This window comes from Lontra canadensis, unplaced genomic scaffold, assembly GCF_010015895.1.
Source record: "Lontra canadensis isolate GAN:19392208 unplaced genomic scaffold, GSC_riverotter_1.0 scaffold1, whole genome shotgun sequence".
Classification (NCBI taxonomy): Eukaryota; Metazoa; Chordata; class Mammalia; order Carnivora; family Mustelidae; genus Lontra; species Lontra canadensis.
This window is the reverse complement of record NW_022630995.1, coordinates 13,879,186-13,900,864: the sequence shown is the minus strand read 5'-3', so window position 1 is coordinate 13,900,864 and position 21,679 is coordinate 13,879,186. Positions and strand designations below refer to the sequence as shown.

The following is a 21,679-nucleotide window of genomic DNA, read 5'->3' as shown; positions in this document are numbered from 1 at the left end:
CGTAAAAAAAAAAGAAAATCCTCATTTGCAGCAAAATGGCTGGAACTTGAAGACATTATGCTACATGAAATAAGTCAGGAAGAGAAAAACAAATACTGTATGATCTCACTTATATGTGGATTCTAAAACTCCAAATTCATAGAAATAGAGAATAGAATGTTGGTGGCTAGAGACTGAGGGGTGGAGAATTGGGGAGATATTGAACAAGGGGTACAAACTTTTAGTTATAAAATTGATTGGGTTCTAGGCATTTAAAGCATAAGAATGGTGACTATAGTTAATAATACTGTACTGAATACTTAAAAGTTACTATGAGAATAGAGTTTAATATTCTTACTGTAGTACAAAATGATAATTATGTTAAGTGAAAGATGTTAACTAACCTTTTTGTAGTGTAGCAAACATTTCACAATATATACATGTATCAAATCATCACTTTGTACATCTTAAACTTACACAATATGTCAAGTATATCTCAAAGTTGGAAATACAAAAGAAAAATACATGATCAGGTGTTTGCTGATTTCTCTGTCCTTCTTTCTTTGTGCTATACAATCATGACCGGCAGCAAAGAGAAAAAAATGGGCAAGCATCTGACGGGTGCTAAAAGCCCAACCCAAACTAAATTAATTGAAATCAGACTGAGTCCAATGCCTCCTCATCCAGATTTGGGGTTTTTTGTTTGTTTGTTTGTTTGTTTTTCACTGTAGCACTTTATTTTCCTCACACAATGATGAGTTCCTGAGGCCTAATGTTTTCACACGACAGTAGAAAACCAAAGTTTGTTGTCCTCTCTTAAGGAATTAAGAATTGCATACAAAAATGTTACATAAATTAAAAAGATAAATGAATTTATAGTTTTAAATGCAAACTGTTTTCCAACTCAAGGCAATTAATCACCCATGGTGTTCTGGCTGGAAAACATAAGTTAAGAAATGAAAGTGGGTCCTAAGTGTCAGACCTTCCCCACCCTGTCAGAATGGCAAGACAGAAATGACAACTCATTCATGACTCTTCCCACCCTCTAGAGAAGTCCTGGAATAGGTACCTCTTATACATTAATAGTCTGTGCAGATGAAGAAACTCATGGTCTCACAGATTTTCAAACCAATGGATTTCTTTTCCATAAACATGGTCTCAACCTTAGCCACATAGTGACCTAGCAGTATGTACTAAGGAGTTAAATCAAATATATGTACAGGGTATTAAACAGTTAACTTGGATACAAGTTCAAGATCAACAAGTTCTACAGTCCAGTGCTGATATCAAACACAAGCTTCAAAGTCAAATTTCTTTTCAAAGGCTTATTCTAGTTTCATGAGGCTAGCATGAGGTATATACATTTGCCAGGGCAAATTTATACTTTGGAATTCACTCACAGAGCAAATGCTACACATCTGCTCACAGTCTATTTAGAAGCATTTGTGGTGAGGATGGAGGGGTCCCGTCCATCATATTCCTGCTTGTTGATCCACATCTGCTGGAAGTTAAATAGTGAGGCCAGGATGCAGTCCCCAATCCACACAGAGTACTTGCATTCAGGAGGAGCAATACTCTTGACCTTCATCATGCTGGGTGTCAGAGCTATGATCTTCTGTACCCTGTCGGCAATGCGGGGTACATGCTGACTCCACCAGAGAGCACCGTGTTAACATAGAAGACCTTCCAGATATCAACCCCACACTTCATGGAGTTGAAGGTGGTCTCATGGATACCACAGGATTCCATACCCAGGAAGGAATGCTGGAAGAGCACCTTAAGACAGCAGAAATGCTCATTGTCAATGGTGGTCATCTTCCCATCTGATAGCTCATAGCTCTTCTCCAGGGAGAATGAGAATATTGCAGTGGCCTCTTCCCGCTTGAAATCCAGGGTGACATAACAGAACTTCTTCTTGATATCACTCATGATTTCCCATTCAGAGGTGGTGATGATGCTATAGTCACACTCTGTGATGATCTTCATGAGGTGATCCCTCAGGTTCAGGGCCAGCCAGGTCTAGATACGGGATGGCATGGGGCAGGGCATACCCCCCATCAATGGGCACAGTGTGGATGACCCCATCCCCAGAGTCCATGATGATACTAGTGGTACAGCCAGAGCATACAGGGACAGCACAGCCTGGATGGCCACATACATCTGGGGTGTTGAAGATCTAAAACATGTTCTGAGTCATCTTTTCACAGTTGGACTTGGGGTTCTGGGGGCCTTAGTCATCAGGACTGGGTTCTCCTCAGGGGTCAGGGCAACTCATTGTAGGTGTGGTGCTGTGTCTTCTTCATGTCATTCCAGTTGATAACAATGTCTTGTTCAATGGGGTACTTCAGAGTCAGGATGCCCCACTTGCTCTGGGCCTCATCACCCACGTAGGAGTCCTTCTGGCCCATATACACCTTACTGCTCTGGTTTCAGGGTTGCCTGACAACGGACAGAAACACAGCTCAAGGGACAACATCTCCAGCTGAGCCTGCCTTGCATGTGCCAGACCCATTGTCAATGATGAGCTCAGTGATCTCTTCTTCCATTGCAGAGGTGGAGGCTGTAGATGCAGAGAACCAGTGGTGGGAGAACATGGAGTGTGGGTCAGCTGCAGCGAGTGAGAACTTCCAAGTTTCTTTTAATTGGAATCATGGACACTTAGTCTACTGTCACTCTTGCTAAGACTACCACTGAGAGAAAAAAAAACAAACAAACAATAAAACAAAACAGGCTGGCACCCTCCTTTAAATATTTCCATGTTCAGTGCATCTTTTATCAAACAAGATCCTTCACCTTAATTCTTTCCCAAAGTTGAGATTATAAAATCTTTGTCCTGTTAAGAGTGTCCTTTGTGTACAAGAGATGCTGCCCCTTTAAAGGTCAATAGTAAACAGGAGAATCCCCATAACAAACTCCATGGTATGCTGATTGTACAGCTGGTTCTCTGCGAGTTCTCCTGTTTCATTCTTGTCCTTCATCTTCGTGACTACAAGATGTCTTCACAGGCATTTCCCTCTTATCATTGATGTAAATTGCTTACCGCATTGGCTTTCTACTGCCATCATAACACATTACCACAAATTTAGCAACTTAAGCCACACAAATTTGTTATTTGATATTTCTGTAGGTCAGAAGTTCTACACAGAATTCAGGACGTCAACAAGGCTGTGTTCTGCCCTGACTGCTCTAGGGGATAACCCGTTGTATTTTCCAGCTTCCAGAAGTCTGTACATCCTTTAGGTTATGCTCTTCTTCCTTCAACTACAAAGCCAGCACCATTTCAATTCTTGGACACTTCTTCATTGTCACATCTGTCTCTAACCTCAGCCAAGAGAGGTTCTTACTTTTAAGCACTCATGTGACTAGATTTGTTCAACTGGATAATCCAGGATAATTTCCTATCTCAAAGTATTTATTCCTAATCATGACTGCAGAGACCTTTTGACTCTTTGTCATGTAAGCTAACAATATACACATTCCAAGGATTGTGTTTGGACAATTTTAGGGGTTTATTTTTCTGCCTACCACATTCACCATGACATCTCCCAAATATGGGAATGTACTACATGAGATGCCAGGTAATATAAAAACAGATGCAGAATTCCACACATACACTTAAAAAGTTAATAACATCCAACTCATGTATTTATTGATAATGTCACAAATTTCTATGTACCAGTATGACAAATTTCCTTCTGATCAGTATGTACTCAATATAACAATATTTGATTTAAAATAAAACATTAATATTTTATAAGAAAGGCCAAGATTGTTCAACTAGTTTTCTAAAAATGGATCATTTGGAAACAAACACATTTATATCCTCATCTTAGAAATCATTAGAATGAATGAAGATGTAAATTATAATAAAATGATCAAAGGGAAGGCTGGCTGCATCTGGCTCTCTGCCTTAGAAGCGCTGGGATGCCCTTCTTTCCATTTTCAGGGATAATCAGTCCCTCAGGGACCGTCTTATGCTAACTAAAGAGTGGAGACTGAAGGAAAAAAACAGATTGCAATTTTATTAATTAAAGTGAGAAATAAAGTTGTCACAAGCCCTGAAATTCAGAACTTATGTCAGATCAAACAGCAGATCTTTATACTGGAGCTTTGCTATATGGAAGTCATCATCAGTGGCCCCTTTACTGCACTGACTTAAGAAATAATTTTCCCAGTGGCATAATGTTCATGTACTATATAAGCACCTCCTCTTAATTTTACTGTATGATATCCACCTAGGATTCCCAACGCCAATATAGGTGAGTTTAAAATGAGAAAAAAAAAAAGTCTCAAAAATAATTAAAACCGTTGGCTCCAAAGTGTCATACATTCCTTCGTTCCATTTCATTAAAAGAGAAATATTCAAATGGCCTCACCTATATGTAAGGAGGGGTGAGAAAAATTAGTCCTTGTCTGGGCCCAGCATGTAAGAGCCAGCATGGGCAAGGAGAAACCCAGAAAGACATGTAAATTAATGAAATCCTAGTCTCTCTCTAATTATGCTTGTAACTTAGAGTTTTTCTTCTTTTCTTTTTAATCACCTGCCTTCTTGTCAGTCATATTGTAGAGTTTAAGACCTCTTTGTCCTAACATATCCCACATATAAATCCCCTGAGGTTTGCACCTTTCCATGCATGGTATCTGAAAATAAAATAGATGGTTAAGGTGAGATTTTAATTTTTCATCTACTGATTTTTCTGAAGAACAGACTGACAGTAAGGAACTGCAAATGACAGCCCCTCAGATACCTCTATTATTTAGACTACTGCTTATTGGTCTAGTAAGAAAGCTAAGAAATGTTTTTCGTTTTGAAATGCCACAGATATCTTCAGGTTTCATGGTATACAGTTCTTCCCATCATTCAATCTCAATGGTTTCTTTTTCCCTAAGGGATTTTAGTCTATGACTTTGAAGGCTTTTCTCTGCTTCCCCACTTTGGATTAGTGGTAGTTGAATTAGTGTTACCTTCCTAGACTTTTGAGTCTATCTTTGTAAAAGATCTTTCATTTAATCCTTAAAATTACAAATAGAATTTCTAAGGCATATAAAGGTTTCTTCCCTTTCTAGACTTTTAAACTTTGCAGGAATCGGCTTTTGCAAAATATCTATGTCCAGGGTGCCCTGCATAGGACTCCCTGTTCAGCAGGAGGTCTGCTTCTCCCTCTCCCATTTTCCCTGCTTGTGTTCCTGCTCTCACTCTCTGTCAAATAAATAAATAAAATATTTTAAAATATATATATATATATATATATGTAATCTATATCAATACCTCTATCTCTATCTCTCTCTTTATCTATATCTATATCTATCTATCTATATCTATATATCCAAATCAAAGCAGTTGGAAGTAACCATGTATGATGCTACTATTGGCAATTCCTTTAATGCAGGTATAAGCAAGCCTCTAATTTTTGCAAAGTACTCTGTTCCTCTGAGATAACAAAAGGTGCCCAGTTTTTTTTTTTTTTAATAAATGCATTTTTCTTAATTAGTTTGTGCACTCTTTTGGAATAAGATCGGAAATGTGAGAGGCACTGGGGAAATATATTGTTTATACCTGAGAGAAACTAGAATAGTGTAAGACACAGAAATGCTTTTATACAATTGTTTTTAATCTAACTTTGGGAAAAATGAGTACACACTTGGGAAACTCAATAGAAGAGTTAAATGTTTGAGATGATGGTAGGCTTTTCTGTTTACCATGATTGCTTGGGGGAATAAGTTACTTTGAAGCACATAAAGGCATCATTATATCTAATCCTGGATAACTTCTAAAAATAAATGACTATTACTTGTGGTTCAGATGTTCATTCCTAAGCAATAAGACTGGATTTGAAAACTTCTATGGTGTTGAAATAAATGAGCAATATATTTTTAAAATATTTTATTCATTTATTTGACAGAGCAAGAGATCACAAGTAGGCAGAGGCAGGCGGGGAGGGGTGGGGGAGCAGGCTCCCTGCTGAGCAGAGAGCCTGATGCGATGTGGGGCTCTATCCCAGGACCCCGAGACCACGACCCAAGCTGAAGGCAGAAACTCAACCCACTGAGTCACCCAGGCACCCCAAATGAGCAATATTTTTAAGCTTCTCTTTATTGTTTTCTTCTCCATGACGAAGTATCTTTCTTCTGGAATCTCAGTGGATTGTCATTATTCTCCCAGAAATAATCTTATCTTTGTTTCTAGTATCTTCAGCTTTCTATACATTCTATTTCTTCAGTATTACCTAAGGTCTATTCTACAAACTAAGTAGAAAGGTTGAAGAGGCATGAATCAAATAATAGAAGTTATAGTGTCAGGGGAAATGAGATGATTTTGCACTTCCTGAAATCTAAAAGCAGTTTATAGCTTTTTCTATTGTACCAGCCTGAATTTGATCACTTAATTACAATGCAATGTTCTTACAAAAGGCCCATTAACCAAAAAAGAAAAACCAAGAGAGTTTGAGTACTGTTTATTCAAAACCTTAAAAGGATAAATAAAATGAAAGAATCACCATAAATCATTCCAACCCTGAATTCTCTCAGAGCCTTCTCTTGACATGCTAACAGGGTGGCAGGCGCGCACACACACACACACACACACACTCAAATAGCCTGTTTTTGGTGAATTTTCCTCTTCCCTTCAGGTTTTCTATTTACATTCTCACATTTAATTTGTCAAATCAAATGGATTAGAATTAAATTATAAACAAGACTTCTTTATTTTCTCACTGAAGAAAGATGAACATGACTTAAAGCATGTTCACTGCTTTAGTACATTATGTAATAAATTTGGTTTAAAAACTAAATTCATGCATGTTTTCTAAACAAATTTTTTAAACTAAGAAAAAAAAAGTCCTCTTCTTCCTCTAATAAAATTTTCTTAATTTTTCACTACACTTCAATTTACTTTCTTCCACTTAGTTTGTGCAATGAAGAATGGGACTGCACATATTCATCTATAATTAACAATTTATAACCTTCTTTGGAGGCAGAGATCTGATGAAGTAGGCAACAAAACATTGAAACATTATCTGAGCCACACTCTTCAACAGCACAACATTTACACCTGGGATTTTTATTGAAACTTTTCATTAAAAATAGTCTTTATTTATAATGAACTCAGAAAACTGAGATTGATATTCCAAAGAATTAAGCATTTCCATCCTACAGTTGAACAGTAACAGAAATGTTTGCATCTGCAATTTCCTTTAAGAAGTTTAAAATATTTTATAATTAACATGATTATGAAATATTTAGAAAGTTTCATGTTTTCTTTTAAAATTTTACGTAAGTGTTGGTTACTCAAAGACTGAGAATGATAGTAGTGATTGCCACTCCACATTTACTGGAGTAAATCGTAAAGGGTGACATTTTCTTAACTTACAGAAAGTATACTAAAACAGACAGCAACATTTTAGTGCTATATAGTACCTTACCAAACGAGCACCTTCATTGTTAACATAATAACACAATGGCCCAGAGAATTTAAGGATTACACCAAATCATAAAACTTGATTATATCTCAAGTCTCTTACTTCTTACCAAGGTTGAAAGCATTCAGTTGTTTGGCTTTAATACCCACTGGGAAACTGGAAATAACATTTGTATCCCTTTTATTACATTTTCTCCTACCTTCCACAAGTTAGGCAAAATGTACATTGATATTCTACCATTTCCCAGAGATCTGCTACTTCATAAACAACATTATCACCTGTGAGGTGATGTCAAAGATGTATGCTACCTCTTCTACTCCCTGAGGAATTAAAAAGCTACTGACAATAGAAAAGACAAAAAAAGTTTGAATGACAAAGCCATAATCTTAAAAGTTATCTTGCTAATCTTTCCTACTGCAAAGAGTGACTTAACAAAGATAAACAACCACGTCTATTAAAATAATATTATTCCAGGGAAAAAATATTCTAACCCCTAGTAAACATCTGTCTTTCCCCCTGAAATAGTGTCTAATAAACTAAGAAGTTTGGACAGACCCTCTGCATTTGGTATAAGAAGATTTACCAGAGTTTACCTTTTTTATCAAAATAAAAAATTAGCATGATATCTATAAGCTACCATACAGTCAGTGCTAACTAAGTGGTAGTAGACATTTTTCCAGAACTTTCTTTATATAAGCTTGCTATATCTTTCTAAACAAACTTATTAAGTCAAAATATTATTGTTTCTATTTTATAAATGAGAGAAAACTGAGACACAATTAGCTGAATCTCAAGTACCACACAGTAGCAACTCTCTTGGACACTGCTTAAACTCTGTTTCTTTGTTGCACAAATAAATTAACTATATAATCTAACACCAATTACACAGATTTAGCCACACTAATAATGCTCAACAATATTAATAAGCATGCTATAAATGCTTATTCATTGTCATTGCTTGGGGAATGATACACATGTTCCTTCCTAAAATACTAAAGAAAAGGCTATATATAGTGTATCCAGCTTAGTTACTTCTTTTTGGGACATTTCAACTTTTGAAGAAGGCATATAGAAATATAGAGTTATCTACAACTAAATAGGTATTTTCATATAGATATATCTGTATGTATATAACACAGATATTTCATACACACACACGTACAGAAACAGGGACAGAGAAAGAGAGAGAGACATCAGGATCCCAGACAGTTAATTTGCACTAGAACTAAACTATCACATTAGGAATAATGTGCAACATTGGGCTCTCTTTCCCTGTATGTCTGAAGCATCCTTTACTAGCGGATGAAAGGCTGATTTGGCTGCAGTTAGACAAACCCAGGTGGCTCCCTGATGCGTATCGTGTGCACATATTGCCGAGCACCTGCTGAATATTACCTCATTCTGTTCTTCTTTGTAACAGCCCTTTAACCACAAAATTAATAGTGTACTCAGAGGTGTACAAATGGAAACTAAGCACACATTATTTCAAATTGTTATTATTTCTTTCACATTGGCTTAAAGGTATTTCACCATTTTGGAACCCAGAAATGGTACATTTGTCTGGTAACACATGGTCAAGCAGAATAATAATTTTCTCTCTAATATCTGGTGTAGTTACAATTCCCTTATAAAATATGTATCCCTTTGAGTGGAAAAATTCTAAGTGGTAAATATAAATGACTTTTTGTGTGATGTACTCTTTCTTTTTATGATTCTTTTAAAGTGCCCTATTAATATAGATTTATTAATATGGTGTGGGTTGGGTCTGCAGAAATGAAATTTAATTGCATTTTGGAATAAAGAAAAAAATGTTACAAAAATGTAATCAGTGTTTATAATATGTAGTTTTATGTGACTCACTGAAAATCTGTAGAAATATAGGATATATGAGAGAGTCTATGTAAGGAATATTAAGACGTGTTTGGCTATTGAGCTCAATACATAAATTTTACCTACTAAAAATTCAAGTCACATAATTTTTTATTAATTATAAACTACAATAATATAAAAATTATAAGTTGAAGTAAGCAATCTATAACTAACATTATTATCTCTTATTAATTTACCTTAAATATTTAATGAGTTTCTTTTATAATTATTCTGATTCTAGATTCTAGTAACAAACATGAAAGATAGTGGTCCTCAAAGAGATCTTCATCTGTTGAAAGTTGGGCATGTATAAATAGATGAAAAAGAAAATATAAACAGATAGTTGACTAGGAAATTCAAGGAAGTTTCCTGGAATTCTGAGACTCCAGTGTAAGCATGATTATAACTCAGATTATTCAGTCTATCAAGAAAAGATGACCAAGAAACTAATGATATTCAGACAAAGCTAACTATGCCACATACCAACTCTTGAATTCCATCATAGCAAATGTAGAAAATCATCATCTCTTAGATTTACCTTGGGTTGCCTCTTGCGAAATAGATTTTGGTATCTTTGTTTCACCAAGTGCTACTTCTACTCATTTTAAGTGAAATTTTGAGAGAAACAAACATAGTGCTTTTGTGGGTTAATACAAACTTTATTAATAAATATTTGTTTGCCTCTCCAGTGTTATCTCATGCTAATATTCCTAAGCACTGAATACCAAATTATTCAAGTAGGTTAATAACCAATCATCCAGCATGATCCTAATTAGTTTGTGAACTTACCTACAACTGAGATATAACACTTGAGATGGAAGCACCTGCTGAACCCTGTGATGAGGAGGTATCTGTGGGCATATCTCCAATATTTAATTAACCTGTCACCTTTTATTATGTCTCTGCAAAGCATCTAAATCTTTTACAAGGGAAAAATGCTAAAAATATTTTGAAACCAAACCTACCATTAATTTAAGGTTAGTCAAATATGGGCATCATATAATTTTTATAAATTACAGTGTTTTTCAGCTTTTTATGGTTAAAGTTCAGGCAAGTCCAACTCAGAGTAATGTTAAATAGATTAAGCAAAGCAAAACTCAGAAAGATATGATTCTACTTCACTTGCCATTGCTTTGTAATTATTCTTTTCAGCTAGGCTCAAAACTCAGAAGTGACATACTTTGAGCAATATTTTGCCTGAAAGAGCCTGGACTACAAGTACATTCAGAATGATGACATAGTATACTTTAATTATATAATATGAGGTCCTATACAGAAGAGCTCTATTTCATTAAAATATTTATCACTATTTTATGTGTGTGTGTCTGTATGGTGTGTACAATTAACAGTTCAAATAACTACTCTATTTCAGGAGTTGCTCATGAGTATAGAACCCTAAGTTAAGTTTGGATTCAGGGTTCTCTGAGTGATGTGGTACTTAACTCAGATATGACATTTTAACTAAAGTAAACTCACAAAGCGTATCTATAGGTAATTTTTATTAACAGCTCTTAATTTATCTACTTGTTCCTGAATATGCTTTTGACAAAACATAATATTTAGAATATAATTAATATTTCCCTAGCCAAGATATTTTTAACCAAGGGTTCTTTTTATTCATTGAAATTTCTATCAATTATTCTATGGTAATAGTCCATTAAAAAAATTAATTCCCATTTGCTATTCCAGACCAAGTGGTGACCAGGAGAGTAAACTGGTTGTAGCCTTTTCTGAAAGAGACAGGTAGTCTCAGTATTTCATAGAAGACTCGTCCATAATTCATGAATGTGCAAATTTTCCCACTGCAGAATACATTTGTGTTAAACAGAGCACTTGTAGATGACATTTGTGGCAGGTGAAAGCTCATATCTTTTAAAATGTGAAATTTAATCTATTATAATCTGATTTTTTTAACATATATTGCCTACTTTTTCTTTCCTTAAAGCTAATAGTAGTAATAACTATTATATAATTAAAAATACACTTGAATGTATGATATCACCTAAATTAATGTTACATATAAAAAGAAAAAAAAAGGGAGGCAGGCTCCTGAGTGGCTCAGTCAGTTGAGCATCCAACTCTTGGTTTTGGCTCAAGCCATGATTTCCCAGTAGTGAGATCAAACTTTACATTGGGCTCTATACTCAGCTAGGAGTCTGCTGAAGATTCTCTTTTTCTCCCTCTCCCTCCGCCCCTACCCTGACTTGCATGTACTCTCTCTTTCTAATAAATAGATCTTAAAAAAAGAAAAGAAAAAGAGGATGAATAAATCCATTAATTGTATAAATTGTATGAGAGCATAAATTTTCCTAAATTCTATAAATGCCAGTACCAACACATTGTAACTGTAATATACAAATATGTCTCTGACATAAGAGTCTGGCTTTTTCCATTATAAGGTGTAACTCAGTAGGATTTTTACTCCTAGAAGTTACACTTCAGTATTCAATCAGTAGATTACTATTACTGCTCCACAATGACTAAAAAATTATGTAACTCTTCCAACTTCAACTTTCCACCATACAGAACAGTCTGAGGCTTCAATAGTTTTGACTTTTGGCAAAATTTTAAACTGCAAATGTACCACCACTTATCTGGAATTGTTTACCTTTTTATAGTAACTTTTGCCTAAAACAAGAGCATGAACGAGATGCCACAGATTAATACAATGCTTTGCTCCTCATCAAATATAGATGATTGTTTACAAACCAAACACATGATTCAATAGATGACTAAATAATAGAAATTATTTGACACTATTTATTTAAGTATATATAATTCAATTTATTAATTTTCTAGGTTTTCCAGATATTAGAAATAGTTAATTTGGATCTTCAATAAAATGAATCTATTAATCATCAGTTCTACTAACCTTTTTGAGATATATAATTCTTCAATGGACTTTCAAAGTTCCAACATGTTAAGGCCAAATGTGATGCACATAATAGGTGAATAATAAATATTTTTGAGCAAATAAATGTAAGAATCATAAATGGATATTCCAGTTTTATACTCACTTCAGCAAAACTCATAGCAGATTTATTTAATCACAAGTGATGGAAGCTGCTATAATTATATTGAGGTAGAAATCTCACTTACCTATAAGAGTACAGGAAGAGAAAAATAATATCGAACAAATCAAAGTTATGTTATAAAATGAATGGTCAGGGGCGCCTGGATGGCTAAGTGGGTTGAGCCTCTGACTTCAGCTCAGGTCATGATCTCAGGGTCCTGGGATCGAGTTCCGCATCGGGCTCTCTGCTTGGCAGGGAGCCTGCTTTCTCCTCTCTCTCTGCCTGCCTATCTACCTACTTGTGATCTCTCTCTGTCAAATAAATAAATAAAATCTTTAAAAAAAATTTTAAAAATAAAATAAAATGAATGGTCATATCATGAGATTTCCTCACTAAATAACAACAGATGTCAAAATAGACCCAAGTACTGATAGATTCTATTTAACCAGAGTATAATCAAAAATAATTTTGAGGGGCACCTGGGTGGCTCAGTGGGTTAAAGCCTCTGCTTTCGGCTCAGGTCATGGTCCCAGGGTCCTGGGATCGAGCCCCACATCGGGCTCTCTGCTCAGCAGGGAGCCTGCTTCCACCTCTCTCTCTACCTGCCTGCCTCTCTGCCTACTTGTGATCTCTGCCTGTCAAATAAATAAATAAAATCTTTAAAAAAATAAGTAATTTTGACTGAAAATTATTATAAAATTTTAATTCTCATAACAGTTTATAAAATTTCTAAGAATAAATTTATGGTTTATGTATCCTGTTATAATAGTGAGGTAGCTTTCCCAAATTTTGATTCCAATTAAATATTTATTAGGTAGACAACAATGATTCCTGTTATCTACATATATTATAGTACAGTATAGTTAGTATTGAGATATAAATAATTGATATTTTCTTATCTTAGATTTTATATTCCTTATCCTTCAGGTCAGAGAAGCATAAGAAAATGCATTTATAATATAATAGTTTATCTAGATAATACTTGAGAATAAAGCACTTACTTTTTTTTAAAAAATTCACCTATTCTGCATAAGATGCAACATTATTTGGTTATTGGCTATAATCAGAATTTGGGAATTGCTTTCAATTGTCAATATTTATTTCATAAGACTATATCCACATTTATATCTATCCCCATCTCTGTATTTACATACCAATAATTGAAACTAATTCATTAAATACCTTACACTATTTGTCTTAAAAGATTTTAATGGTTAAAAAACAAAATGGCACTGTCTTCACATAGAAAGCTATGTCATGGCAATTAGTTAAAGAAAAACCAACAAATTTTCTGGACTTCACTTTCGTCCATAGAATCAGTTGCATGCTCTGGTTCATCACCCCTACAACCTGCCTTCAGGACAAAGGCATTTCTGCTGGCACTTCGGGAATATCCTGGAAGGTAAGCTGGAGCTGCCTCACCCAAGGTTATACGTCTCCCTTGGAATAGTACGTATCCAATGACCTGTCAGAAGTGAGAGTAAAACACCCCAAGCTCATGCTTTAATTTGGGACATTTCTGATGGTCACCCCAACTTCAGAGTTCCTCGAGGGACATGCTGAGGTCATTATTCCAATCACACTGTAATTCCCTTCTTTCCCTGCAATCCCACTTCCTTCCCTCCCTCCTCACAGATGTTATTCTTGGGAATATTCCCCATAAACTTTCTGCATGTAAATATGTGCTTCAGAGTCTGTTCCCAGAGTATCTATCTAAGCCTCCTCCTGTGTTAGAAGAGGAAAATAGGAGTAGACATTGGGGGTGCGTTGGGAGCAGTGACTTTCAGACAGTTTTTCTTACTGGAGAAATGAGTGTGAAGAGAAATGTTTACATTTTTTTTCCCCCTTGGGCAGAAGAGTTAACTTAAAGTTGGCCATAGAGACAGTAGGTGGAATTACTTCACTGCAATCAGTAGGAGCAAGAACGTAAATCAGCATTCTGGAGGGGGAGAAAATATGAGCCAAATGAAGAGACTGAGCAAGTATCAAATTAAAAGTTTAGCGCAGGAATTCTCAGTGTTCATGTGGCTGAGCCGCTGGAAGTCAAAGCATTCTTTGCTGAACACTAGCAAATACTGACACTGGATTTTATAATTCAAAACAGAATTTGATTTCTTTTTACCAGCAGAAAGTGCCTATATTATTACATAACAATGAAATGAAATGAAATCACTTTTTGTTTAACAAAATGCTCTTTACTTTTAAACATGCCTTCAGTTTTTCTGTTAGGTTTTGTTACTCTCATTCATTACGTAGTTGTAAGTTCTCATAGCAGATGACAAAGGGTTAAAAAATAGCACTGAGTTTAGAAAATGTTCTTTCTTATTTTCTTTTCCATGAATTTGGAAAACGCTCCTTGTATTTTGCATCGGAACATCCATATGCACCAGAAGCATAGCTTGAGTGTCCCTAGTTCAGTGTATGCAAGGGTCCAAACAAGGAAATGAGAAGAATTAGAATAGCTTGGATGTATGCTCTACGGATTATGAGCAGACAGCCTTCAATTTCATGGAGTCCATCCCAGTTACTGATAGGGTCAATGACAGATCTACATATCCATACATATACACACACACATATATATATAATCAAATCTGTCCACTTGATTAGTCAACACAGTGAAAAACAACTTTTTCACGGACATCTAAATTTATGTATATTTGTACTGTCCAGTTGTATAATCAATCTTTATAATTTGAAAAAAGGGCTATTTGTAAAATAAGTTATTAGCTGTAGCAAGAAATGTCCTCATAGAAAATGCTGTTGAGAAACCAAACAAGGAGGGAAAATAATTCAGACAAAAGATCAAATTATTCTCATATTTAGCAGAAAGCTCTAAAAACCATTGTTGCCTTAAGAGATATGTTTTGTCTTTTATTATTTATAGAAACAAATATATTTACAATGAAGATAATGTTTCTCTGCATTACATTATTACATGTCAGGTGAACATGGTAACTATTTAATTGATAATTTTAATGGTAGTAGCAGAAACCTCTTGGAAGGTTTAAGCCAGACTATTAAAAAAGTGTTTTTGGTATGTAACGCTGCTATTCCTTAAATATTTCTTTTAAAGACTATAAATTCTTTGGAAGTAAACATTTTTGGTGATCCCTTTCTAATGAATTTCTTTTATTTTTGAAACCACCAATATATTTGGTGGCTATGCCATTAATATTTACTTGATAAGAATATAATTGTATTTGTTTCCATTTTGTCAAATCCATCTTACTCTTAGAGGTTACTTTTTGTCTGGTCTTTAACCCACTGTTTTTGTTTGCCTGTTTTTAACTTAAATGAAAGTGAAGACTGAATGGACCACAAAAGTAACAGGCTTAGAATTAAATCATAGAAACCTTTGTGAATTTTGACCCAAATGATCTATTAATTATGACATGGTCTTGTATCAGTACAAGTATTATAATACAAGCTTTTCTTAAAAGGAAGATGCTTACTTTTTCCTTTAAACAAATGAAAATCCTCGTGAAGAACTTAAGTGGGAAAAAAGTGCATATGAGTCACAGACAACTAAAAAACTATATTGTAAATGCAGCACTTTCAGAGATACTTATTAGTCTGCTTATTGAAGACTTATAATTTAGCAAAAATAAAGAAAACCATGAAGATCCTTAACAAATATCACAGCAGAAAACATTTTTCTAGACCCACACGCTAACTAAATACTAAAGCACTTAGGTTTACTATCGGCTTCTATCCCTTTTCCATCAGTTCTCACTTTAGAATATACAATGGCCATTTACTTGAACAAGAAATGCTACATCACCAAAACAACATACAAATGGAGCTTTTACGCCTCATTTTATGATACATTAATGTGTTCCATAGGAAGATTCAAATACGTTGGAGAAAAAAAGGATTATCTTCAAAAGCCTATTAAGACTTATGAACAATGTATTTTCTATTAAATTGTATCTTAATGTATGCATATAGGCCCATCAAAAATTAGGGAGTTGCAAGGGACATGGATTTCCTGAGTAAGTTGGATTATTCTGTGAAAGTCCTACAGAAATATTTCTTAAATTGAGGATCATGATATGTAGGAGACAGAGAGTTGAGGGGCATATGAAGGGTAAACTAGGGTTGCAAAGAGTAACTAATTGTAGTGGCTATAGAGAATGACAGGTCCTATGAAGGCGGGAATGATCCTTTGCCCCCTATCTGAATTTGTCCTCTTTCTGAAAAGACACATTGAAAATTTAATAGGGATCACCATAATGTTAAAAGACCACATAAAGCATAGTTACATTATTCTTTGGCAGTTACTTAAAAAAATTATATACAATTAATTTGCCACAGCTACTTTGTTTTATGCTAATTAAATGACTAGATATTTGCTCTTGTATGAGATTAGACTATCAGCATTAGTTCGACTCTATTCTGGAAGCCTGCAATACTGTGTTTATTACTTATGTAAATTTGGTTAATTACACACCAACTCAGTTATTTATTGCATTTCAATTAGTATCCTTTTAATAGTCACTAACTCTTTAATTAACTCACAAGAATAAGAGGTGTCTTGTTAAATGTAAATTAAATAGATTTAAATAGACAATAGATTCCAAATGGTAGATTTACTGCTAATGCTATAGAAAACTGTTTTTGAAGAACCAAATGTACTTAATACCATCTGCCTTCATCTCTAGGCAAGAAGAGAATTGTAGTTTCATTAGAATACTTTTTAGCCCAAAGATAGGACAGAGGTAAAACCAAGTATGGCAGGTTTTTGTTTTGCTGTTTATGCAAGAGTCGGGTTAAATGTAACTTTGAGTTTTGGGTTATTTTAATGAAAAATTCTAACAATACAAAGAAATATAAAATCTTTCTTAAGAACAGAATTACTTCTAAAAAGCATTTAAAAATAATCTATGATCACTGAATTATCTGGCCAGAGTAGAAGGAGCAAGCTAACTACAGCTCTTCCCTAAGTACTCCCTTGTGACCTAACAAGAAAATTAATTAGCAGGGCACCACTATATGGCAACAACTATGACTACGGAGGAGACTGAATGTCAATGGGCTGACACTGTAACCCAGTTTTGTTAGCATAAATGTTCTGCTTTAGCCAGTTTATTTCTCAGAGGTAAAATAAAACATTGGCTAAGATTTAGAGAGAATCTAATTTCATTTAATAGCATGTTTTACTCCTTGCAAAGGGAGTCCAAGAGCATTTCAGGATTCTGTTCTTTATGTCTTATGATTGACAGTCTGTCACTGTAAGCACTGAAAATAGGTAAAATGGGGGTTTGTACATATTTCTCTGCTATATTCTCCACACTTTGGCTATAAAAAAGTTTAACATACAGGAAAAATATTCTGAGATATGTTGGACGAAGTTATGGCATCCTTATTTTAACAGAATAATACAAGATATGGTTATGCTGACATAAATTCCTGGAATTTTAAACAAAGTATTTAGTTTTTTTCTTCAAGATTATGCTTCAAAATGATGAAATAAGACCTTTAAACCAATACAAATGTCATCAAATGTGAAATTAATGGCAAAATTATTAGAACACACCATCGTATCTTTGGCAGTCCTCAAATTTTATTTAACTTGTATTATCACTGTCAATATGATAGCCACAGATATTTCCCTCTTCGTCCTTTCCATTGCAACTTCCACGATATTCTGTTTTTCTCCAGGAATTAGTGGGCGGGAATGGTATCCATGATAGAAAAATCTGATTGTGGGCAATGTTTTATTATGAATATTATGTGAAACTACTGCTTTATACATTTTGTTTTCTAAGATGATTGTAACTTTATATCATTTCAATATAAGTTTTCTACTGCATATTCATTTATATATAAAAAATTTCTCTATTCAAATTCCTTTGAAGAACTCAAGTGTATATATAATCTTTGCTAATTTCTTAAGGTAATTAATCTTGGCAGTATCCTCTAATGAATTTGATACTGCTTTTCACATAAAACTCTTTCTCAACAAGAGTCCTGAGGGTCTATTCTTAGCAGAACTATTCTAACCAGTATATCAAATAGTACAGTGTTTACATTCTGAAGTGATAGGTCTGAGTTTGGGTCATGGCTCTAATAATCAGCATCTATATGACATTGGTAAATTTCATAAGCTGTCCAAACTACAACATTTAATTTTTAATGGGAATAATAATACTTATTATTAATACCTTAAGTTTTAATATGAAGATTTATTGATAACTTATGTGAGTATTATTTACAAGATGTTTAATACAGTGTCTGGTACTCAGTAATTGCTAAATAAGTGGTATTTATACCCATTAAAACATTAAAGGTTTATGTTAGATTCAGGGATAGAAACATTGTGTTAAATGCAAACAAGAAAATACATTATTATGTTTTGCAAATTATTTCCCAACCAAGCTTAAATTAAATTATTTGATTTTTTACTTTTTTCTTTTTTTTTTAAGATTTTATTTATTTATTTATTTATTTGACAGACAGAGACAGCAAGAGAGGGAATATAAGCAAAGGGAGTGGAAAAGGAGAAGCAGGCTTTCTCTGTCTACTCTGTCAACTCTGTCTAATGTACCTGCCAAGCCACTGTATCTTTTTAATAGTGAAGCTTCTCTCTGGTTTGGCAGAGAACACTGCATGTATAAGGCTTGGGGTGCTCAATTCCATGAGTTCACAATTCCAAATGTTTCTATGGCTCTTCTTATCTTTTTTTTTTTTTTTAACTTCAAAGAATGAGAAATGTCTTAAATTATTCATGTATAATTTGATCAATGAAACCAAGAGATTTTTCCTTTCCTGACACCCTAAACCCAACATGGGGCTCAAACTCATGACCTCAAGATCAAGAGTTGCATCCTCTATCAACTGAATCAGCCAAGCACACCAAGAACTTGTTCTTTGGAAAGATAAATAAAATTGATAAACCATTAGCCAGACTAAATCAAGATAAAAAGAGAAAGGACCCAAAAGAGAAGTAACAAACAATACCACAGAAATACAAGGGATTCTAATAGGGTACTACCAAAAATTATATCCTCCCAAATTGGACAATCTAGAATAAATGGATAAATTTCTAAAAACATACAACCTTCTAAAACTGAATCAGAAAGAAAAAGAAAATCTGAACAGACCAATTATTAGCAACAAAAATTGAACTTGTAATGGAAAACCTACCAACACCAGTTCAGAACCAGATGGATTCATAGGTGAATTCTACCAGAAATTTAAGAAAAGTTAATACCCATTTTCCTCAAACTATTTCAAAAACAAAAAATGGATGAGGAAGGAAAACTTCCAACTACATTCTATGAGGTCATCATCACCCTGATACCAAAACCAGGTTAAGACACTATAGTAAAAGAGAACTACAGACCAAGATCCTTGATGAGCGTAGATGTAAAAATCCACAAAGATTAAATCACATTTGACAATATATTAAAAGGATCACTACTACAATGAAGCAGGATTTATTCACAGGATACAAGGCTCATTCAATATTTGCAAGTCAATCAACATGATATACCACATCAACAAAAGAAAAGATAAAAATCATCTGATCATCTCAATAGATGCAGAAAAAAAAATGACAAAATTCAACACCCACTTATGAAAAAAATTTTCAACAAGGTTGGTTTAGAGGGACCATAACATAATAAATGAAAAACCCACAGCTAACATTATACTCAATGATGAAATACTGAAAATGTTTCCTCTAAGATCTGGAATAAGACAAAGATGCCCATTCTTGCCATTTTTATTCAACATGGTTCTGCATGACCTGGCCACAGTAATCAGACAAAGAACATGCATAAAACACATCCAAATTGGTAAGGAAGAAATAAAACTGCTACCATCTGCAGATGGCCTACTATCCATGGGAAACCCTAAAGACTCTACTGAAAATCTATTAGAAGTAATAAATGAATAAAGTTGAAGAATACAAAATTCATACACAGAAATTGGCTGTGTTTCTATACACTAATAACAATTACATGAAGGAGAAATTAAGAAAAAATCCTATTTACAACTGCACCAAGAAGGACAAAATACCTAGGAATATACTTAACAAAGGAGTAAAAGAACTAACTCTGAAAACTATAAAACATTGATGAAAGAATGTGAAGACAACACAAACAAATGGAAAGATATTCATGCTCAAAGGTTGAAAGAAATAATATTGTCAAAAAATCTATACTACCCAAAGCAATCTACAGATTCAAAGTAATCCCTATCAAAATACAAATAGCATTCTTCATAGAATGATAACAAATACTAAAATTTGTATGGAACCACAAAAGACATGGAGTAGCCATATAAATCTTGGGAAAGAGCAAAGCTGAAGGTGTCGCAGTACTAGATTTCAAGATACACTACACAGCAATAGTAATCGAAGCTGTATGGTAGTGGCACACACACACACACACACACACACACACACACACAAATAGATACAAGGATCAATGAACAGAATAAAGACCCCAGAAATAAACCCATGCTTACATGATCAATTAATTTATGACAAAAACGCAAGAATATACGATAGAAAAAAGACCGTCTCTTCAATAAATGATGCTGGGAAAACTAGGCAGCTACATCTGAAAGAATGAAACTCAATGATTTTTCTTACACCATACACAAAAAAACTCAAATGGATTAAAGACCTAAATGTGAGACCTGAAACCATTAAAACTCCTAGTAGAATACAGACAGTAATCACACTGACGTCAACCATAGCAACAGTTTTCTTGATGTTTCTCCTGGGGCAAGGCAACAAAAGGAAAAATAAACTATTGGAACTACACTAAAATAAAAAGCTTTGTCATAGTAAAGGAAACCAACAACAAAATGGAAAGGCAACCTAATGAATGGGAATAAATATTTGCATTGTATATCGGATAAGAGGTTAATATCCAAAATATGTAAAGAACTTACACAACTCAAGATTAAAACAACAATCTGATTTTTAAAGTGGACAGAACACATGAATAGTTATTTTCCAAAGACATACAGATGTTCAACACACATGAAAAGATGCCTAACATCACTGATCATCAGGGAAATGCAAATCAAAACCACAGTATGATACCATCTTAGACCTGTCAGAATAGCTAAAACCCAAAACAAGAAATAACAAGCGTTGTCCAGGATATAGAGAACTAAAGGAGCCCTTATGCACTTAATGGGAATTTAAATTGGTACCGCTGTTATGGAAAACAGTATGAAGATTGTTCAAAAATTTAAATTAGAAATACCGTAAGATCCGGTAACTCCACCACTGAGTATTTATCCAAGTATTTATCCAAAGAAAATGAAGACTAATTCAAAAACTTAATGCACCCCTATATTTATTCCAGAACGATTTACAATAGGCAAGATATGGAAGAAATTCAAGTACTCATTAAGACGAACGGATAAAGAAAGGGT

General features: G+C 34.2%; 1 pseudogene; it reads right to left on the bottom strand.

The window, feature by feature from the left end:
* Window positions 1-1,412: 1,412 nt before the first annotated feature.
* LOC116861704 lies at window positions 1,413-2,525 on the bottom strand (annotated as a pseudogene).
* Between the last annotated feature and the right edge of the window lie 19,154 nt (window positions 2,526-21,679).